We start from the raw sequence: 7,446 nt of genomic DNA on the forward strand, positions 1-7,446 counted from the left end.
TCTAGAAGAATTACAAAGGAGCCTTGTTGGCACAATGGTTAAGAGCTCAGATGTTAATCAAAAGTTGGCAGTTCTAATCCATCCAACAGTTTCATGGGAGAGTGACCTGGTGATCTGCTCCCATCAAGATTACAACTTAGAAAACTCTATGAGCTGTCCTATTCTGCCACATGGGGTCATTATGAGCCCAACTTGATGTCACCTTACAACAGAAGAATCAGATACTAATTCATTCCTTTGACTAATTACCTACAAAACAGTGACAGTGTGCCAACCACGGTAGTGCCAGTAAGGAAACAGTGAGTTGAAAAGTCAATCAGGCATGGTCCCTGCCCTGGAGGATCTTGCATTCTTACAGAGGAGAGAGTTGGCTAAACAAGCAATTATCAAAAGCTGTGGTAAGCGCTGTGATGAGAAAGGCTAGTGTGTCCCAGGAGTGTGTGGTCAGGTATTTAACCTGGACAAAGGGCTGCAGAAGGTTCTTGGAGCCAATAGAAGCTGAAAGAAAGAAAACGTACAGGAGTCAGCCAAGGGGAGGGCAGGAAGAGGGAAACTCAAGGGTGACATACATGGATTGGAGACATGGACTTAGGAGTTTCCTTCATACATAAGTAATGGAGCCAAGGAAGTAGGTACTGGGGTACAGAGAAAAGTGTACCAGACAATGATATGGCACTGAACCATCTCCTCACTCTGAACTCCCAAAGAACTCCCTAACTGCTCAGTGTCTCCAAATCCATCATATTCTTCTGACACCACCACTGTAAGTGAACATTTTATCTGCATTTTGTATCTCTAATGCAACTCTTGATGATCTTGAGAACCATTGAACAGGAAAATGGCTTTCAAATTTATCCACTTAAACCTCCTCATTTTATCTGTAAGAAAACTAGGATCCAGACCCATGAAAGCTTGCCCAAAGACCCAAGAGTTGTCACATTATACTTAGTTGCCATGTAACTTTTCTTTCTCCATATTAAACTCTAGAAGCCACATACAACTTCTAGAAGCCACATGGAGTGACATGAGAACAGGACCTTTGTCTAGTTTGTTTGCTGCTATATCCTCAAGGACTTACACAGTGAGTGATCCGCAGTAAGCACTCAGTATGTGTTTTTTAAATGAATGGATTCACAAAAACTAGTCCAGAAAGAACTCCAGTCAGGAAACAGTCCTCCAGTGGTACCCAGTATTTTGTCCATTAGCACCAGGTCTGGCTCCCCCATCACATGCAGAATCAGACCCAACTTTCAAAGGTTGATAATCTTCTTGCTGGAGGCCCAGGCGTGGAGTGTGCCTCCCCTGACCAATGCTCAGAGCTCCAGAACTGTGTGGAGAAAGAACTTTAGTTCAAGGACCACATCCAGCTCAGCCAAAAACTCCACAAGGACTATTGATTTGTGTGTGTGGTGTTGGGGGGAATGGGAGGGGGTGTTCGAAATGAAATGAGTAGCTGATTTTCTCCAAATGGCACATTTCATTCATGATGCATAACTGTAATCGTGGCAGCCTGAAGCCTGTGGTCCCCTGCTTGGCAGGAAAAAAAAGAGAAAGAAACGGCTATTTTCTGGAGTGAATATACTGAAAGGGCAAGAAATCCATATTCATTTTCTTGCCTCTCGGCTGGACTCTATATTTCGCAGGCAGGTGGAACAGAAATCTTTAAATATCATGCTGATCCAGGAAATGCCCGGCAATATTTAAAGAGCTCGGCGCTGCCGCCCTGCGCCCCGCTCTCCTCTCGGCTCTCCGCCTCTCCGCAGGCCCAGCATCACTGGCTGGACAACACGCTGCAGCTCCGGTGAACACACGCCAGACCCGGGGTTCAGATTAACTGGCGCGTGACCTTTACAAAAGTACTATAGTTTATAGGAATGTTGAATTTTTCAGCAGCTGGGGACGACTGGCACTAGTGGGAAGGGAGGAACAGGAAATGACTCCAGGACATTTAAGCCTCCAAGGGGAACAATGAACTCGGGGCTTCGACTTTAATTATGTCCACAGCCCGCTGAGGCACATAAGAAAGATTATCGACTGGTACCATTAATAATGATTCTCATGCCCTTACCCATGATAAATAACTTGAAGATGTTCTGCAGAATATCATTTTGATTCTTCCTCCACCCTCCTCCAGCCCTGATTTCCTTTTTCCCTGGCAGATGGTTGGAAAGCCCCTGGACTCTCAGTAGCTTGACCTCCTGCAGATGTTGGGTTTGGGATGAAGTGTAGCCAAGGACCGCTGGGAAGAGACAAGAAAGAGCCTTAATGCGCCATATCAGGGCAAGCAGTGGGGTGGCCCACTAACTGCTTTTTTATGACTGTCACTTACCGGCTCTGATTTACTGGCACTTAAAGAGTTATGTCAGCAACTGTAGAAGGCCTCAAAGAGAGACTGATGCAAGTAGGGCAAAGCATGAGGGGGGGGACCAGGTCAAATGGGTGGTGAATGGACGATTATGAGTCGGGGCAAACTACACTCATTAGAGATGCCATAACAAACGAGACATTGATCTATTGTCCTCTCTTGAGATCCAAGACAGGTCAGTATGGCTCCCCGAATGAGTTTGTCATGCATTGCTCATTATGTAGCCATTACAATCTTGTCTACATCTGTTGACATTTTCCTGGAGAGGGCTGAGAGGGGGCAGTTGAGGGGAAGACACACAATATTTTTCTCTCATCTGCAGTCTGCCATGATAGGGAAGAAAAGGTTCCAACTTGACCAGACAAGCCTTCAGAGGGAAGTAGAGGGTGGGAAGTGGCCTTGGTTTGGAGGAACGTGGGAGAAGAGAGGTCAGCAGAGCCCCTCACAAAGGACACTCCTGATCAAAGGGCCTGCTTGGAATGGCCACAACCAACAAAGTGCCGCTTGTGCCAACCCTCCTTTCTCGGCCCAGATGGTGAAATAGCGTGTTCTGTGATCTCATTCACTCTACCTCCCTGGACATCGTGTGTGGGTGGTGACCCAGCCAATTCCATTTAATGCTGCTCAGCTCAAACACAAATACCTCATTTCTTTTTCCCCTCAACGTCTGGAGAGAAGGATTGAAAGGAAAAACACCCGGCACCTCAATGATTCACTGCCTACAGAGACTGTGGGTTTGGGGCCCCTCGAGGGCCCGTGAGCATGGCAAGGGAGAAGGTTAGCACGTAGATTTTACCACATTGCCATGCTTCTAGCACAAGATAAACTTGTTTCTTGAGATGCCAGTGCCCAAAGCCCTGGACTAAGGTTCTCCACAGTGGCTAAGCCATTTGATGCTCCCCAGCTCAGTTCAGACATGTGTGACATTTGCTGTAGGCTCCTGAGGAGCAGATTTCCATGTGTACAGTTGGCTCAGTTTGAAATAAAAAGCACTTATTTGTATGATTTTCCCAGAACAACAACAACCCCAAAACACATTTAAATGTAAGCAGAGTAAGCTCAGAATTGGTACTAAAATGTCTCCAAAGGGTTTGCAATGAATATATACGATGTCTGGAAATAGCTCCACAAGAGGTAGGCTCAGAAAGCCCCCTCTGCTCTAATGAGACAATCCACAGTGGGTAAGTACATTTTGATACACAATGCCTCAGTGTCTGATTTGTTTTAGAAAAACAGGCGTCCCTTTCCCCCTTTTCAGGCCAAATGCAACACAATGGAGCCAAGCCACATGAATCTATTATGTCTTATAGGGCTTTTAGCAGAAGTATGACTGTTTAACCAGGCAGTGACACGAGAAGAATTACTATTAGACACTCCAGCTGAAAGTAGAGATTTTATTGATTCCCTACACTGGCCTGCCTTTTTATCTTTGATTGAGTGGCTTTCATGAATCCAAAAAGGTAACACTCATACATTGAAAGCAGCAGCAGGCAGTCCACCCAGAACTGGAACCATCTGTCAGTCTAGAAGAAAGATGAAGCTACTTCCCAAAGTCCCAACTATCCAGACCCCTTACCCCACGCACCCATCCATCGCCACCACAAGCGTCAGACCCCGCTCTTCTGTTGTAGAGTTCCTCAAGACCACTAAATCTTGACAGAGGACTTTAATGAAGAGATAAGCAAAACACACCTTCATATAATTAGGACACTAATTGCACCCTGAGACAGAGTAATTATGCCCCCTTTTTTTTAGGAAAGCTGTTAGTTCTGCACATTCCTTCCTCTCCAGGTTTTTTTCGATCATTATTTTTTATTGTTTCTGAGGTCTCATTTGGAAAACGATTGGATTTGTCTCTCTGTTTACTAAATATCAGACATGATGTACAAACATCTTTCAATTAGGTGTTCTTCGAGGCGCCCCGCTCTCCCCCTCTCTGTTTTAAACAGGGCTCATTTGCATTCATAGGCAAATTAGAATGCAGGAAAGCGTATGAGCAATGTGCAGGTTTACACTCCAGTGAATATTCATAAAGTACCTATTCTCCTTGCAACCATTTCACTGCAAATGGCCCTCCCACTCTGCGTGCTGTGTTTGTCATTCAGAGGCCTTTTCATTTGTTTTAAAGTGCCAGGTTTGGAGACAACACAAATGTATTCAGGCAGGCCCTGTGAACGCCAGAGCTGAAAGGAAATGGTATTTGTGTTTCATACCACAACCAAGGCTGGGAATCCTTGCAATTGATGAGGCTGCCTCCCGTACAGGTATGAGGGAAATAATCCAAAGTGACAAATAGAGCAGGTTGAGGCTGAAGGAGAGACAAACTCTTGTTCTGCGATACAAACTTTGTTTTCCAAGCTCCTGCCAGGGCAGGGTCCTCGCACCATAGTACTCTAGGGCATGGGATCTCATTGCACGCCTCTCTGGGCCCTGCCTTCTCCAAGGTTAGCTCTACTCAGCTAGTATTATCTGGATAATATAGCCTTTATCAACAAAACCCACTTTGGCCTCCACTGTGTTGCTCAGATAAAATGTAAGGTAATTGCATAATCCACTTCCAAATCAAATACCTACCTTGATGAGAAGCAAGGAATCAATAGAAAAGAATGTGCAAACAGGCAAAATGGGAGGTAAAGCTTTATCTGAAACATCTGCACTCTGGGGATGACACATACCGTTAAGCCAGAGCTCTGTTTCCAGTGACACTAGGATCTGCACTTCCATGAGGAATCATCAAGGGGACAGCGGGATTGAGGCAGGACCAGACTGTGCGAGGGAGAACCAGGAAGGTCCCATACAGAGAGTAGAGCCCTGAACCCTGGGACCAGGGCAGCAATCTTCTAGTCACAGAGCAGACATCCCTCCCTACCGCCCCAAAGGGACTTATAAGCAAAAGCTGCCACAAACATGACCTTGACTTTGATGCTTACTGCTCAACTCCTGCCTAGAGGATTTAAAAAGCATGAGAGAAAAATATATAAAAGTAAAAATCAGAGTGGGCAGTCCTACAGGTCCCAGGAGCCCTGGTGTGGTAAAGGCATGCTGTGGGACTCTAGGCTGCCTGCCTTTGGCATTTGTGGACATTAGTCTTTCTAGATGACAAGACCATGGACAGCTTGCATGACCTGAAGGCAGTGAATGGCCTGCTCCTTCCAGAGGGGGAATATACATCTGTATGGTGTGCACTGTTGGATAAACACTGGACTGCTAACCACAAAATTGGTGGCTAAAATTCACCAGCTGCTCCTTGGAAACCCTATAGAGTGTTGCTATGACTCAGAACTGAAGGCAATTAACAACAGTTTGCAGATCCATAATGATCTCCTAGGCACAGTTGCTGTAAGTTAGAACAAACTCAATGGCACTTAACAACAGCAACAACTGATCAGTTAACCAACCAGATTTGCACCTTGAAAGCAGACATTTATAGGATCCTCATAGACCCTCAAATGCCCACCCCCAAATCCCCAAAAAGGAAAAGGCTTCCTTCCATTGTTGACTATTAGCAGCTGACAAAGGCCACCTTCTACTTTCAGCTGATCCAACCAAAGTGTTGCACTAACTTCCCAAACTATTATCTCCAAGTATGTGGAGTGGCTCTGAGTTCCCCAGAATCATGGTTAGAGTCACTTAGTTAGGAAATGGTGATGGAGAGAGAAGGATGAGAAAGGAACAGCAGACAATCAGGCATACGCCATAGAGAGGAACCCACATAGTCAGAATCTTCTAGACTCAAACACAAGTGGGGACACACAGAGGTATTGTTGTTGTTAGGTGCCATCGAGTCGGTACCAACCCATGAGTGACCTTATGCACAGCAGAACGAAACACTGCCCGATCCTGGGCCAACCTCATTACTGTTGCCACACTTGAGTCCATCAATGCTGCCACTTGGCCAATCCATCTCGTTGGGGGTGTCCCTCTTTTTCTCTGAGCCTCCACCTTACCAAACATGATATCCTTCTCCAGTGACTGGTCCATCCTGACAATATGTCTGAAGTATGAGAGACAAAGTTTGGCCTCTAAGGAGCACTCTGGCTGCACGTCTTCCAACACAGATCTGTTGGTTCTTTTGGCAGCCCATGGTACTTTCAATATTCTCCTCCAACACCATAACTCAAAAGCATCCATTCTTTTACAGTCTTCCTTATTTACTGTCCAGCTTTCACATGCATATGAGGTTATTGAAAATACCATGGCTTTGGTCAGGCGCACCTTAGTCCTCAAGCTGACATCTTTGCTCTTCAACACTTTAAAAAGGTCTTGTGCAGCAGATTTGCCTAAATGCAATACATTGTTTGATCTCTTGACTGTTGCTTCCATGAGTGTTGATAGTTGATCCAAGAAGAATGAAGTTCTTAACAACTTCAATCTTTTCTCCATTGATAAGAATGTTGTTTATTGGTCCAGTGGTGAGGTTTGTTTTGTTTTCTTTACATTGAGATGTAATCCATACCAAAGGCTGCACTCTTTGATCTTCATCAGTAAATGTTTTTAAGTCCTCTTCACTTTCAGCAAGCAAGGCTGTATCATCTGCATATTGCAGGTTGTTAATGACTCTTCCTCCAATCCTGATGCCACATTTTTAGAAGTGGGCTGAAATTGACACTTAGAGTTCTTGAGGTGCCACCACAGAACAGGGGTTCTCATGCTTTTGTGAACTAAAACTGTCCACAGATAACTTCCTGTGGAGAATGCTTTTTCAATCCAAACCAATCCCAAGGAATGTGATAGCATTCGTACAGCTGGATGCCATTTTGTGGAACTGGGAAACTGTTGTTAGTTATTGTGAAGTTGGCTCTGACTCACAGAGACTCCATGTACAACACAATGAAATGTTGCCCATCCTGTGCCATCTTCCCAATTGCTGGCTTGCTGAAGTTCAATGTTGTGGCCACTGTGGGTTTTGAATGACTTCCAACCAAGGGGACTCATCTTCCAGCACTCTATCTGCCAGTGTTCTATTATGATCCATAGAGTTTTCACTGGCTAATTTTCCGTTCATTGCCACTTTGAAAACTTTGCTTAAACCTGCCCAACTTGGGTGGTCCTGCTGGTATTTGGAATACTGGTGGCATAGT

This window comes from Chrysochloris asiatica, unplaced genomic scaffold (genome assembly GCF_000296735.1).
Source record: "Chrysochloris asiatica unplaced genomic scaffold, ChrAsi1.0 scaffold00022, whole genome shotgun sequence".
Lineage (NCBI taxonomy): Eukaryota > Metazoa > Chordata > Mammalia > Afrosoricida > Chrysochloridae > Chrysochloris > Chrysochloris asiatica.